At 43.8% G+C, this 14,057-nt stretch overlaps 1 protein-coding gene across 7 annotated transcripts in view; it reads left to right on the top strand.

Moving 5' to 3' along the window:
- PPARA (peroxisome proliferator activated receptor alpha) overlaps positions 1 to 14,057 on the top strand; it is a 71,252-nt gene that overhangs the window by 36,446 nt on the left and 20,749 nt on the right. The gene's annotated exons all lie outside the window — the stretch shown is intronic.

Below are 14,057 nucleotides of genomic sequence, written 5' to 3'. Positions count from 1 at the left end.
GCTCACCACAGGGACAAGGACACTGGCAGCAGAAGTTCTGGGAAGTACTCCTTGGCATGAGCCCTCCCAGAGTCCGCCATTAGCCCCACCAAAGAGCCAGTAACCTCCAGCGCTGGGTCACCTCAGGCCAAACAACCAACATGGAGGGAACTCAGCCCCACCCATCAGGAGACAAGCAGATTAAAGTTTTACTGAGCTCTGCCCACCAAATCAACACCCAGCTCTACCCACCACCAGTCCCTCCCATCAGGAAGCATGCATAAGCCTCTCACCCGCCAGAGGGCAGACAGCAGAAGCAAGAAGAACTATAATCCTGCAGCCTGTGGAATGAAAACCACATTCACAAAATGACAAGGCAGACAAAATGAAAAGGCAGAGGACTATGTACCAGATGAAGGAACAAGATAAAACCCCAGAAAAAAACACTAAATGAAGTGGAGATAGGCATCCTTCCAGAAAAAGAATTCAGAATAATGATAGTGAAGATGATCCAGTACCTTGGAAAAAGAATGGAGGCAAAGGTCAAGGAGATGCAAGAAATGTTTAACAAAGACCTAGAATCAAAGAACAAACACCTAGGGCTTCCCTGGTGGCGTAGTGGTTGAGAGTCTGCCTGCCAATGCAGGGGACACGGGTTCGTGCCCTGGTCCAGGAGGATCCCACATGCCGCGGAGCAGCTGGGCCTGTGAGCCATGGCTGCTGAGCCTGCGCATCTGGAGCCTGTGCTCTGCAACGGGAGAGGCCACAGCAGTGAGAGGCCTGTGTACTGCAAAAAAAAAAAAAAAAAAAAAAGAAGAACAAACACCTAGAAGAATTAAAGAACAAACAAACAGAGATGAATAATACAATAACTGAAATGAAAAATACACTAGAAGGAATCAATGGCAGAATAACTGAGGCAGAAGAATGGATAAGTGACCTGGAAGACAAAATGGTGGAATTCCCTGCTGCAGAACAGAATAAAGAAAAAAGAATGAAAAGAAATGAAGACAGCCTAAGAGACCTCTGGGGAAACATTAAACACACCAACATTCACATTATAGGGGTCCCAGAAGGAGAAGAGAGAGAGAAAGGACCTGAGAAAATATTTGAAGAGATGATAGCCGAAAACTTCCCTAATATGGGAAAGGAAATAGCCATCCAAGTCCAGGAAGCACAGAGAGTCCCAAGCAGGATAAACCCAAGGAGAAACATGCCGAGATACATAGTAATCAAACTGACAAAAATTAAGGACAAAGAAAAAATTTTAAAAGCAACAAGGGAAAAATGACAAATAACATACAAGGGAACTCCCATAAGGTTAACGGCTGATTTCTTGGCAGAAACTCTACCAGCCAGAAGGGAGTGGCACGATATATTTAAAGTGATGAAAGGGAAGAACCTAAAGCCAAGATTATCCTACCCAGCAAGAATCTCATTCAGATTTGACAGAGAAATCAAAAGCTTTACAGACAAGCAAAAGCTAAGAGAATTCAGCACCACCAAACCAGCTCTACCACAAATGCTAAAGGAACTTCTCTAAGTGGGAAACACAAGAGAAGAAAAGGACCTACAAAAACAAACCCAAAACAATTTAAAAAATGGTCACAGGAACATATATATCAATAATTACCTTAAATGTGAGTGGATTAAATGCTCCAACCAGAAGACACAGGCTCACTGAATGGATACAAAAACAAGACCCATATATATGCTGTCTACAAGAGACCCACTTCAGACCTAGGGACACATACAGACTGAAAGTGAGGGGATGGAAAAAGAGATTCCATGCAAATGGGAATCAAAAGAAAGCTGGAGCAGCAATTCTCATATCAGATATAATAGACTTTAAAATAAAGAATGTTGCAAGAGACAAGGAAGGACACTACATAATGATCAAGGGATCAATCCAAGAAGAAGATATAACAATTACAAATATATGTGCACCCAACATAGGAGCACCTCAATACATAAGGCAGATGCTAACAGCTATAAAAGAGGAAATTGACAGTAACACAATAATAGTGGGGGACTTTTAACACCTCACCTACACCAATGGACAGATCATCCAGACAGGAAATTACTAAGGAAACACAAGCTTTAAATGACACAATAGACCAGATAGATTTAATTGATATTTATAGAATATTCCATCTGAAGACAGCAGATTACACTTTCTTCTCAAGTGCACACGGAACATTCTGCAGGATAGATCACATCTTGGATCACAAGTCAAGCCTCAGTAAATTTTTTAAAAATTGAAATCATATCAAGCATCTTTTCTGACCACAGTGCTATGAGATTAGAAATAAATTACAGGGGAAAAAAACCATAAAAAACACAAACACATGGAGGCTAAACAATACGTTACTAAATAACCAAGAGATCACTGAAGAAATCAAAGAGGAAATCAAAAAATACCTAGAGACAAATGACAACAAAAACACAACGATCCAAAACCTATGGGATGCAGCAAAAGCAGTTCTAAGATGGAAGTTTATAGCAATACAGTCTTACCTCAAGAAACAAGAAAAAGCTCAAATAAACAATCTAACCTTACACCTAAAGCAACTAGAGAAAGAAGAACAGACAAAACCCCAAGTTAGTAGAAGGAAGGAAATCACAAAGATCAGAGTGGAAATAAATGAAATAGAAACAAAACAATAGCAAAGATCAATAAAACTAAAAGCTGGTTCTTTGAGAAGATAAACAAAATTGATAAACCTTTAGCCAGACTCATCAAGAAAAAGAGGGAGAGGACTCAAATCAATAAAATTAGAAATGAAAAAGGAGAAGTTACAATGGACACCGCAGAAATACAAAGCATCCTAAGAGACTACTACAAGCAACTCTATGCCAATAAAATAGACAACCTGGAAGAAATGGACAAATTCTTAGAAATGTATAACCTTCCAAGACTGAACCAGGAAGAAATAGAAAATTTGAACAGACCAATCACAAGTAATGAAATTGAAACTGTGATTAAAAATCTTCCGACAGGGCTTCCCTGGTGGCGCAGTGGTTAAAAATCCACCTGCCAATGCAGGGGACACGGGTTCGATCCCTGGTCTGGGAAGATCCCACATGCTGTGGAGCAACTAAGCCCGTGTGCCACAACTACTGAGCCCACATGCCACAGCTACTGAAGCCCATGTGCCTTGAGCCCGTGCTCCGCAACATGAAAAGCCACTGCAATGAGAAGCCCACACACCGCAACGAAGAGTAGCCCCCACTCACCACAAATAGAGAAAGCCTGCATGCAGCAATGAAGACCCAACGCAGCCAAAATAAATAAATTTTTAAAAAAATCTTCCAACAAAAGTCCAGGACCAGATGGCTTTACAGGTGAATTTTAGCAAACACTTAGAGATGAGCTAACACCCAACCTTCTCAAACTCTTCCAAAAAATTGGAACACTCCCAAATTCATTCTACAAGGCCACCATCACCCTGATACCAAAACCAGACAAAGATACTACAAAAAAAAGAAAATTACAGACCAATATCACTGATGAGTATAGATGCAAAAATCCTCAACAAAATACTAGCAGACAGAATCCAGCAACACATTAAAAGGATCATAGGGCTTCCCTGGTGGCGCAGTGGTTGGGAGTCCGCCTGCCGATGCAGGGGACACGGGTTCGTGCCCCGGTCCAGGAGGATCCCACATGCTGTGGAGCGGCTGGGCCCGTGAGCCATGGCCGCTGAGCCTGCGTGTCCGGAGCCTGTGCTCCACAACAGGAGAGGCCACAACAGTGACAGGCCCATGTACTGCAAAAAGAAAAAAAAAAGGATCATATACCATGATCAAGTGAGATTTATCCCAGGGATGCAAGGATTCTTCAATATATGCAAATCAACCAATGTGATACATCATATTAACAAACTGAAGAATATGATCATCTCAATAATTGCAGAAAAAGCTTTTGACAAAATTCAGCACCGATTTATGATAAAAACTGTCCAGAAAGTGGGCATAGAGGGAGCCTACCTCAACATAATAAAGGCCATATAAAACAAACCCACAGCAAATGTCATTCTCAATGGTGAAAAACTGAAAGCATTTCCTCTAAGATCAGGAACAAGACAAGGATGTCCACTCCCGCCACTATTATTCAACATAGTTTTGGAAGTCCTAGCGATGGCAATCAGAGAAGAAAAAGAAATAAAAGGAATACAAATTGGAAAAGAAGAAGTAAAACAGTCACTGTTTGCAGATGACATGATACTATACATAGATAATCCTAAAGATGCTACCAGAAAAGTACTAGAGCTAGTCAGTGAATTTGGTAAGGCTGCAGGAAACAAAATTAATACACAGAAATCTCTTGCATTCCTATACACTAATGATGAAAAATCAGAAAGAGAAATTAAGGAAACAGTCCCATTCACCATTGCGACAAAAGTAATAAAATACCTAGGAATTAATGTACCTAAGGAGGCAAAAGACCTGTACTCAGAAAGCTGTAAGACACTGATGAAAGAAATCAAAGATGACACAAACAGATGGAGAGATATACCATGTTCTTGGATTGGAAGAATCAATATTGTGAAAATGACTGTACTACTCAAAGCAATCTACAGATTCAGTGCAATCCCTATCAAATTACCAGTGGCATTTTTTACAGAACTAGAACAAAAAATCTTAAAATTTGTATGGAGACACAAAAGACCCCTAATAACCAAAGCAATCTTGAGGGAAAAAACCGGAGCTGGAAGAATCAGACTCCCTGACTTCAGACTATACTACAAAGCTACAGTAATCAAGACAGTACAGTACTGGCACAAAAACAGAAATACAGATCAATAGAACAGGATAGAAAGCCCAGAGATAAACCCATGCACCTATGGTCAGCTAATCTATGACAAAGGAGGCAAGGATATACAATGGAGAAAAGACAGTCTCTTCAATAAGTGATGCTGGGAAAACTGGACAGCTACATGTAAAAGAATGAAATTAGAACACTCCCTAACACCATACACAAAAATAAACTCAAAATGGATTAAAGACCTAAATGTAAGACCGGACACTATAAAACTCTTAGAGGAAAACATAGGAAGAACACTCTTTGACATAAATCACAGCAAGATCTTTTTTGACCCACCTCCTAGAGTAATGGAAATAAAAACAAAAATAAACACATGGGAGCTAATGAAACTTAAAAGCTTTTGCACAGCAAAGGAAACTATAAACAAGACGAAAAGACAACTCTAAGAATGGGAGAAAATATTTGCAAATGAATCAACAGACAAAGGACTAGTCTCCAAAATTATATATATAAACAGCTCGTGCAGCTCAAAATTTAAAAAATGAACAACCCAATCCAAAAATGGGCAGAAGACCTAAATAGACATTTCTCCAAAGAAGACATACAGATGGCCAAGAAGCACATGAAAAGCTGCTCAGCATCACTAATTATTAGAGAAATTCAAATCAGAACTACAATGAGGTATCACCTCACTTCGGTTAGAATGGGCATCATCAGAAAATCTACAAATAGCAAATGCTGGAGAGCGTGTGGAGAAAAGGGAACCCTCTTGCACTGTTGGTGGGAATGTAAATTGATACAGCCACTATGGAGAACAGTATGGAGGTTCCTTAAAAAACTAAAAAAATAATTACCATATGATCCAGCAATCCCACTACTGGGTATATACCCAGAGAAAACCATAATTCAGAAAGACACATGCACCCCAATGTTCATTGCAGCACTATTTACAATAGCCAGAATGTGGAAGCAACCTGTGTCCATCGACAGATGAATGGATAAAGACGATGTGGCACATATATACAATGGAATATTACTCAGCCATAAAAGGAACGAAATTGGGTCATTTGTAGAGACGTGGATGGATCTAGAGACTGTCATACAGAGTGAAGTAAGTCAGACAGAGAAAAACAGATATCGTATGTTAACGCGTATACGTGGAACCTAGAAAAATGGTACAGATGAACCAGTTTGCAGGGCAGAAATAGAGACACATATATAGAGAACAAACGTATGGACACCAAGGGGGAAAGCGGCAGGGGTGGTGGTGATGCTGTGATGAATTGGGGGATTGGGATTGACGTATATACACTAATATGTATAAAATAGATAACTAATAAGAACCTGCTGTATATATAAAAAAAGAAAATTCAAAAAAACACACCTAAGTGCATATGACTAAGTGAAAGAAGCCAACCTGAAAAGGGTACATACTGTATGATTGCAAATATATGACATTCTAGAAAAGACCGAACTATGGAGACAGTAAAAAGATCAGGGCTTGCCAGGGATTAAGTGGGAAGGAGACGTGAATAGGCAGAGCAGATTTTTAGAGCAGAAACTACTCTGTATGATACTGTAATGGTGGATACGTGTCTTTATACATTTGTCCAAAAACCATAGAATTCACAACACCAGGCGTGAACCCTAATGTCAACTGTGGATTTTGGGTGAAAATGTTGTGTCAGTACAGATTCATTGATTGTAACAAATGTCCCACTCTGGTGTGGGATGTTGACAGTCAGGGAGGCTGCTTATGTAGGGGGAAGGGGGTACATGGGAACTCTCTTGTACCTTCCACTCGGATTTGCTGGGAACCTAAAGCTGTTCTTTTTTTTTTTTCCCAATATTTATTTATTTATGTTTGGCTGCACAAGGTCTTGGTTGCGGCACACGAGCTTCTTAGTGGCAGCAGGCATGCGGGATCTACTGCCCCAACTAGGGGTTGAACCCGGGTCCCCTGCATTGGGAGCGTGGAGTCTTAACCTCGGCACCGCCAGAGAAGTCCCTTAAAGCTGTTCTTAAAAATAAAGTCCAGTTTTAAAAAAATCTGGATTTGATGACCTGCTTAACAGAGTGAAAAATTTATCGAAGCTGCAAAACAACAGTGCACTTGGTTGTATCTTGTCTTCTGCAGTTTGCAACTCTACCCCCGTGGTTAACTGTACTCTTTTGACTTACCTCTCCCAAAGCTGTTGACCCTGGCTTGGGAAAAATGATAAGAAACAGAGTCAAAGAGTCTTCAATGTAATACTCTCTGAAATTTGAAGGCTAAGCAATGCAATATATGGAAGAGTGGTGCCCTAGAAAACAAACGTTTCCTTTGTGGCTCAGCTCAGCGCATCCAAGGGGTATTTTGTGCAAGACACGTGCATAAGGCTTGCTCTTGCCTTTGGGGATATTATAGTTTGGGGAAGACCAGCCAGGCAGGAGGAAGGGCGTGATTAAAGGATAAAGGCATGGGTGAGGCCGGGGGAACAGAGTTCCCCAGTAAGGAAGGAGGAAGGAGAGCCACCGAGCCCGGAGCTCCACAAACGCAAGGAACACACTCAATGAGCACGTGGATGTTATTAACCTGATTCACAGTTGAAGTGTCCAAGGTCGCCAGGAGCACTGCCCTCGCCCCCGAGGTTGGGACTTCATCCACCCGGCCTGCCTAGATGCTGCTATTGATAAGAGCCCTATGAGGAGAACACTGGTAACATTAGCAGAACTTCCCAGAAGAGGAGATGACGTTTGCAGAGGCTGAGCCTGTGCGTCCCACAGACACCATAACGTGCGGTTCGCAACTGAATTCGTCACCTTTCTCCCTTCCGTGACTCTCTCCACCCTGGGAACGCCCTCTTCTCTTTACGTTCCGGATTTCGTGGATGTCACCCCATCCGCCCAGTTACCTAAGCCAGAAAGGAGGTTTATCCTAGGCTCTGCCCCAATTCCCTGCTCCGTGCCCTGCCAGCTGTCCGTGTTAGCTCTTCGTCCTCTTCCCGTCCTCCCCGCCTCCCCACATCAGCTCCCGGGGGCATCGTCACCTCTTAGGGGACGGTTACCACAGCCTCCTAAGGAGTCTTGCTGCTTCTCGCCTTATCTGCTTTAAATCTGGATTCCACCCTGCTGCCAGAATAATCCTGATGCAGCTCTTACCAGTGACTCCTTAACTGCTTGTGGGGCAGAGTCCACACTCCTGCGCCTGAGAGCGCTGATGCACCTTGATTGCACGGCCAGCCTCTCCCACCTCTGCAGGCTCCTCTCCCTGCCCCGACCCTGTGCTGCATCAAAACTGGTCCCAGTTTCTCTGAGGCTCCCCCCGCTCAGAGGTGGGGTTCATTTCCCCACCCCTTGGATCTGGGCTCGCCTCGTAACTCGCTTTGACCTGCAGAATGTGGCAGAAGTGATGAAGCATTTACGAGTGAGGTCTCAACGTTTCCGCATTCACTGTTGGAACAGGAAGGCACCTGCAGAAGCCTGTGCTGGCCTCCGTAGGATGGAAGGCCACGTGGTGAGAAGGGCCCGGCCACAGTCACCCACCCCTACCGACCCTCCAGCCACGGCTGCCACCTGACCACAGAAGACCCGGCCAGCCCAGTCCAGCCCAAGTTGCTGAGCCACTGAATTGTGAGCAAATAAAGTGGCGTAGTTCAAGCCACTGAGCTTTGGGGTTGTTTGCTGTGCGGCGATGCGTAGCTGACCCAGCCCCCTCAAAGTGGATTGTCCAGACCTTCTCGGCTACTTACTCTGTGATGTTTTAGGTCATCTCTTCATGTGGACTTTTCTTAGAAATGCCCCTTACCGTTTTTTATTTTTTGCTGCTGCATTCCTTTCTGATCACCTCTTAGGATGCAGCTCGGGTGTCCCCTCCTTTGTAGAGCCTTCCAACCCTCAGGGTGTCCCGTGATGGCACTCGTCACACTGCCTCTGCAACGATCACTTGTTTATTTCTTTCTCTCTCTTCGCCTACTGGCAGCACAAGTGACTTTCCTCCCCGAGTCTCTGCATTTTCTCCTCTGTCAATGGGACCAGTGCTACCTACCCTGCCCCGGTGCTGGACCCATTAAAAAAAGCAATGCAGTAACTGTTACCGAGGGCCTGGCTCTGGGGTGCTCTGTGCACCTTCCTTGTCGTCCTCCCTGCCCTGTTCCCAGCCCCCACACCCGCTGCCCTGGGCTGGGTGTCCCCCCCAAGGTGTCTCCAGGGAGAAGCACAGTCACCAGCTCAGGGGGACTTACATGGTCCACGAAGTTCATAAAACACAGCCTCCCATCCCAATGGTGACCACCAGCTTGACTCTGAAAGTCAAGGCTCAGCCTTACGTCTGCCTGTCGTCTATGTGATGTATTTCTGCCAAGACCCATCAGGACCTCCTTGTCTGGAACTGTCAAGGGCCTCGGTCCTCCATTGCTTCTCTGTTGTCTGGCTGCTAAAAGCTCAGCATCATCCCCGTTGCTACTGGTTCTGTCTACACTGGGTCAAAACTTTTGGGTGGAAAATGCGAATTTCATTTCCATGGACTTCTGCTGACAATTAAAAAAAATTTTAATTGAAGTATAGTTGATTTACAATGTTGTGTTCATTTCTGCTGGACAGCAAAGTGATTCAGTTATATACATATATATTCTTTTTCATATTCTTTTCCATTATGGTTTATTACAGGATACTGTATATAGTCCCTTGTGCTATACACTAGGACCTTGTTGATCCATTCTATATAGAGTAGTTTGCATCTGCTAATCCCAACCTCCCACTCCATCCCTTCCCCAACCCCCTCCCCCTTGGCAACCACAAGTCTGTTCTCTATGTCTGTGAGTCTGTTTCTTTTTGTAGATAAGTTCATTTGTGTCATATTTGAGATTCCACACATAAATGATATCGTATGGTATTTGTCTTTCTCGGTCTGACTTCACTCAGTATGATAATGTCTAGGTCCATCCATGTTGCTGCAAATGGCATTATTCTTTTTTTATGGCTGAGTAGTATTCCATTGTGTATATGTACCACATCTTCTTTATCCATTCCTCTGTTGATGGACATTTTGGTTGCTTCCATGTCTTGGCTGTTGTGAATAGTGCTACTATGAACATAGGGGTACATGTATCTTTTTGAATTACAGTTTTTTTCTGGTTATATGCCCAGGAGTGGGATTGCTGGATCATATGGCAACTCTATTTTTAGTTTTTTTGAGGAACCTCCATACTGTTTTCCATAGTGGCTGCATCCATTGACTTTTTTTTTTATCCTAAATCTGTTTTTTTTTTTTTTTTTTTTTTTTGATTTTTGGCTGCGTTGGGTCTTCACCGTTGCGTGCAGGCTTTCTCTAGTTGTGGCAAGCAGGGGCCACTCTTGGTTGTGGTGCACAGTCTTCTCACTGAGGTGGCCTCTCTTGTTATGGAGCATGGGCTGTAGGCTTCAGTAGTTGTGGCACACAGGCTTCAGCAGCTCTGGCATGCGGGCTCAGTCGTTGTGGTGCACAGGCCTAGTTGCTCCATGGCACGTGGGATCCTCCCGGACCAGGGCTCAAACCTGTGTCCCCTGCATTGGCAGGTGGATTCCTAACCACCGCGCCACCAGGGAAGTCCCCATGCATTGACTTTTGATTCTTGTAGTAAGCTGCTCTGCTCACTCAAATTCCACTGCAGCTGACATTAAAGTGTGTCCAAATTGTAGCTTTGCTGTAATTATTTTGATATCACCATCCACAAAAGTAAGATTATATTTAAGAATGGTAACTCCCTTTTCAGGACAATGGGAAAGAGTTGGGTTTGAAGTGGCTAGAGCCACTTCTCTACTATCATAGATGTGATCTTTGTGTAAAACAGTTGGGAACATTCTTTTTGCACCTTTAAAGATAAAGGTGTGGAGGCTCACAGCTACCCTTTATCCCCCATCTTTGCATGCCAAATTCTTTTGATTATAAGATTTCACACCTTAGGCATTGTTGGGAAAGATCTAGAAAGCTCTAGTTAAATCTCTCTGATGTGCAGACTGTTCATAGTACATTTGATTTAATTCATTAAAATACATAGTCCTTCGTTTCCTTACCATTATTATACTCTGGTCCTTTTTTCTTCTGTTTTACATATGTTTCCTAGGTATTTTCTATACTTAGTCGTTAATCATTATGCGCGGGCTAATGATTAATCTATTTCAGTGAACTTCTGGTGCGAGGTAAAGGTACAGAGGGCTTTTTAGCATTCTTTTGTTTATTTTGAAATGTTGTTTTCAATCCTAGCCCAACAAATGAAGCCAAAAGGCATCTAAATAGTATCTATAATATCTAAAAAGTATATAGGAAAGTATAAAGAACCCGACAAGGGAGTGAAATAGAAATGGTGAAAAACAGAAAAATTTGTTGTCTGAGAGCTGCTTGTCTGCTACACAAATGGTACTCCTTTGACAAAAATTCCATCTTTTACCTTTAAACTGTTCAATGAAGTCTAATTGGATTTGATTTAGCAAAGGCAAATGTCAATAGATTCCTCTAAGCTGGCATTAATGAGGCATAATAAGTGATCATTTGGGAGGGCTTTACAACCCAGTAAGTTCGAGTCGAGTACAGAAAGGTAAAAGCAGCAAAGTAAGAGACTGATGTTTGTAACTGTTTACTTGGACTCTGTTGAGTCAAATATAAGTTCTGAGTGTGAGAATTCCAGCCCAGTTCCACTTGTTCTTTTTCTTTGAGTATCTATTTTCATAGTCTGTAAACACGTTTCAATAGCTAACTTTTATTTAACGCTTAATTTCAGAGAACGTTTACAAAAGGGGTTCTAGGTCCAAGAAGGTCGGTTAATAATGTACGGGGCAAAAATGGGTGACATACATTAACACCGTTGGGAGCCCACAACCAAGTGATTTCCGCCGAGTCTTTTATTCCATTCAGCTGATGACGCTTCTTTACTCTTTCTTCAAAGCACTGAACTTATTTTATCACCGAACATTTCCCAGGTTCTCTGTCTGTTGCTTCTAAGGTAGAATCAGGCTGGTGAGCTGTTCGTGCCTTTCCTGAGCACTCTGTAATGTGTGCCAGTTGGTTGCCCGGGCTGTGGGCACAGTACCTGTTCTCAGGATAAAGGGGTCGATAAGCAACACCTCTTCCCCCTACATCTCTGTTTGAAGCTTGCCCTTTCCTGCCGACTTGGACTTTGTTGTTCACTGTGATGCTTAGATTTGTTTGTTTGTTTGTTTGTTTCCTCTCTCATGCTTAGTTTTTAAGTCTCTACAATGGTTATGATTCACTCTGTAAATTTCTGATCACTTTCCCTAGGTAGTGCCATTCTGACTTCTGTTTCAGACATCCTTACGTTCTGTTGTCTTTCGAATACTGATTGCACGTGCCGTTTTGCCGTCTGGGTGACACAGGCTGTGGAGGCAGCTGCAAAGCCGGGGTGGGGCCTCACAGACGTTCACCTGCTGAGTGTGGACTAAGTTCGAGTTCTGTGCCAACCTCGCTAAGCAGTGGGGGTGGAAACGGAACGCCTGCTGCATCGTAGGGATTGTGCTGGAAGTACGGGCGCAGAGATTAGCAAAGTCCGTCCCTACTCGCAGGCGACGTACCGGTCTAGCGGGAGACATGAAAACATTTCCAACACTGTCCCTATAATTAGGGCTACATCAGAATTGGGCCCAAGGCGCTGGGGGCACCCTGAGCAGAGTGTGCTGGGCCCTCCTTGTCTTCACAGACTCAGAGCTCATGACGCCACCAGCAACTCATTTTAGCTGATCTTCCCAACAGTCGAGTCATCTGAGAGTTGGTGATAAGGAAAATCCCTTGATGTCAAGGTTAACAATTAGTGTTAAAATTCTTCTGGTGTTTTCACCTGCCCTGTGTTTGGGTGACATAAAGCAATGGTAGGATTCTGTGCCCCCTCCCTCCTTCCCTCCCTCCCTTCCTTCCTTCTTCCTTTCTTTCTTGCCTGTATCTTTTTTTTCCCCAGTGTTCTAGTTTTCCTATACCCTGCTTCGTAATTCTCAAAGCAACATTTTGACTGAAAAGTGTTCTACTAAAAGTAGAATTTCAGCAGTTTACATCTGAGTTTCTGTTCTACTGGATGCAGCTCTAACATGTAAATTGGATGGGAAAGAAAACAAAATGCCTTTAGAAACCAACACGTCTCAGGATTGATTATCCAGGAAGGGGTGATGGGATTATGCATTCACCACATCTTTCCTGGAACTTGGCTTTATTACCTCTTCTCAGCACCCTCTACTCTCTCCCCCATTTCTCCCTGCAAGGGATCCAAGGCCTGTTTGAGTTCCGCTTGCCTCCTCTCCTGGTTTCTTACCTCCTCGGCCACACTGGGAGCTGCTAAGAGGTCGTTTGCTGTGCCTCTTTCTCTCTCCAAAGCCCCAGAGGACCTAGGACATCGGGCACAGGGCACAGTAACTGGTTGCCCGTCGCGACGGACCAGGCAGTGGCTGTGTTCTGTGGATTTGAGAGGCAGGTACTTGCCGTGACCTTCCTGCCCCCCGAGCAGAGGTGACCGCGGCGTGGGGAGAGCAGGGGCAGAGCCTGCCAGGAAGCCGCAGGCCGACGGAGCGGGCCGCGTGCCATGCAGCCTCAGCTCTACCCGGGGACACGTCCAAAGGGCACTCTCCCTTATCTGCTCTGGCTGGAAGCAGGCAGGGCCAGGGTGTCCAGTGATCTGTGCAAAGGCCAGTCCCCTGGCCGGAGGTCACGGTGTTGCCTCACTCCCCAGGGACCTCGTTTAGCTCTTCTTAGCAGGAACTCCGGTGTTTCTCTACAGAAATCTCAGGTATCCTTTAAAAGCAGCTGATAAGTAAAATGATAAGATCTCAAAACAGTCTAACTCCCTGGATGTCATGACAGGGAGACTAACGTTTAGTCAAAGATCAGTTCCTCCCGTTCTGGACACTCCTGGTTGGAAGATAGAATAGTTGCAGGACTAAGAGGCTGCTGTCCATGTGTGTTTTCCTTGCAGCGCTGAGACTATGACAGGGCAGAGGAGGTGGTGGTCATGGCCCCACTGATAACACAGCCTCTGCCTGGCTATCAGATATTCGTTAGGCTGAACTTTGCGGTGAAGGTAGTAAGTTAATGACCGCACTTTGGAGCCTTTTGCTCACGGTGGAAAATATCCTAAGTAACGCTTACACCTTTATCTTACTTGCCATTTGAAGGAATTCAATTGGGATGCAGAATAAAATATGATGGAAAAAATGCACAGATTCACAGCCTGATTTACACTAATAGATGATAAAGTCTTCTAAATCTTATGGAAGTTTAATGATTCCCTTTTCTTTTTCGTTGTGTGTTATTGTCCACTATGACTATTTATTATCAGAATTCCAGGCATGAGAG

The sequence above is a fragment of the Mesoplodon bidens genome (assembly GCF_964165515.1).
Source record: "Mesoplodon bidens genome assembly, chromosome: 11".
Classification (NCBI taxonomy): Eukaryota; Metazoa; Chordata; class Mammalia; order Artiodactyla; family Ziphiidae; genus Mesoplodon; species Mesoplodon bidens.
The sequence above is the reverse complement of the archived record's forward strand: the minus strand, read 5'-3'. Positions and strand labels throughout refer to the sequence as shown.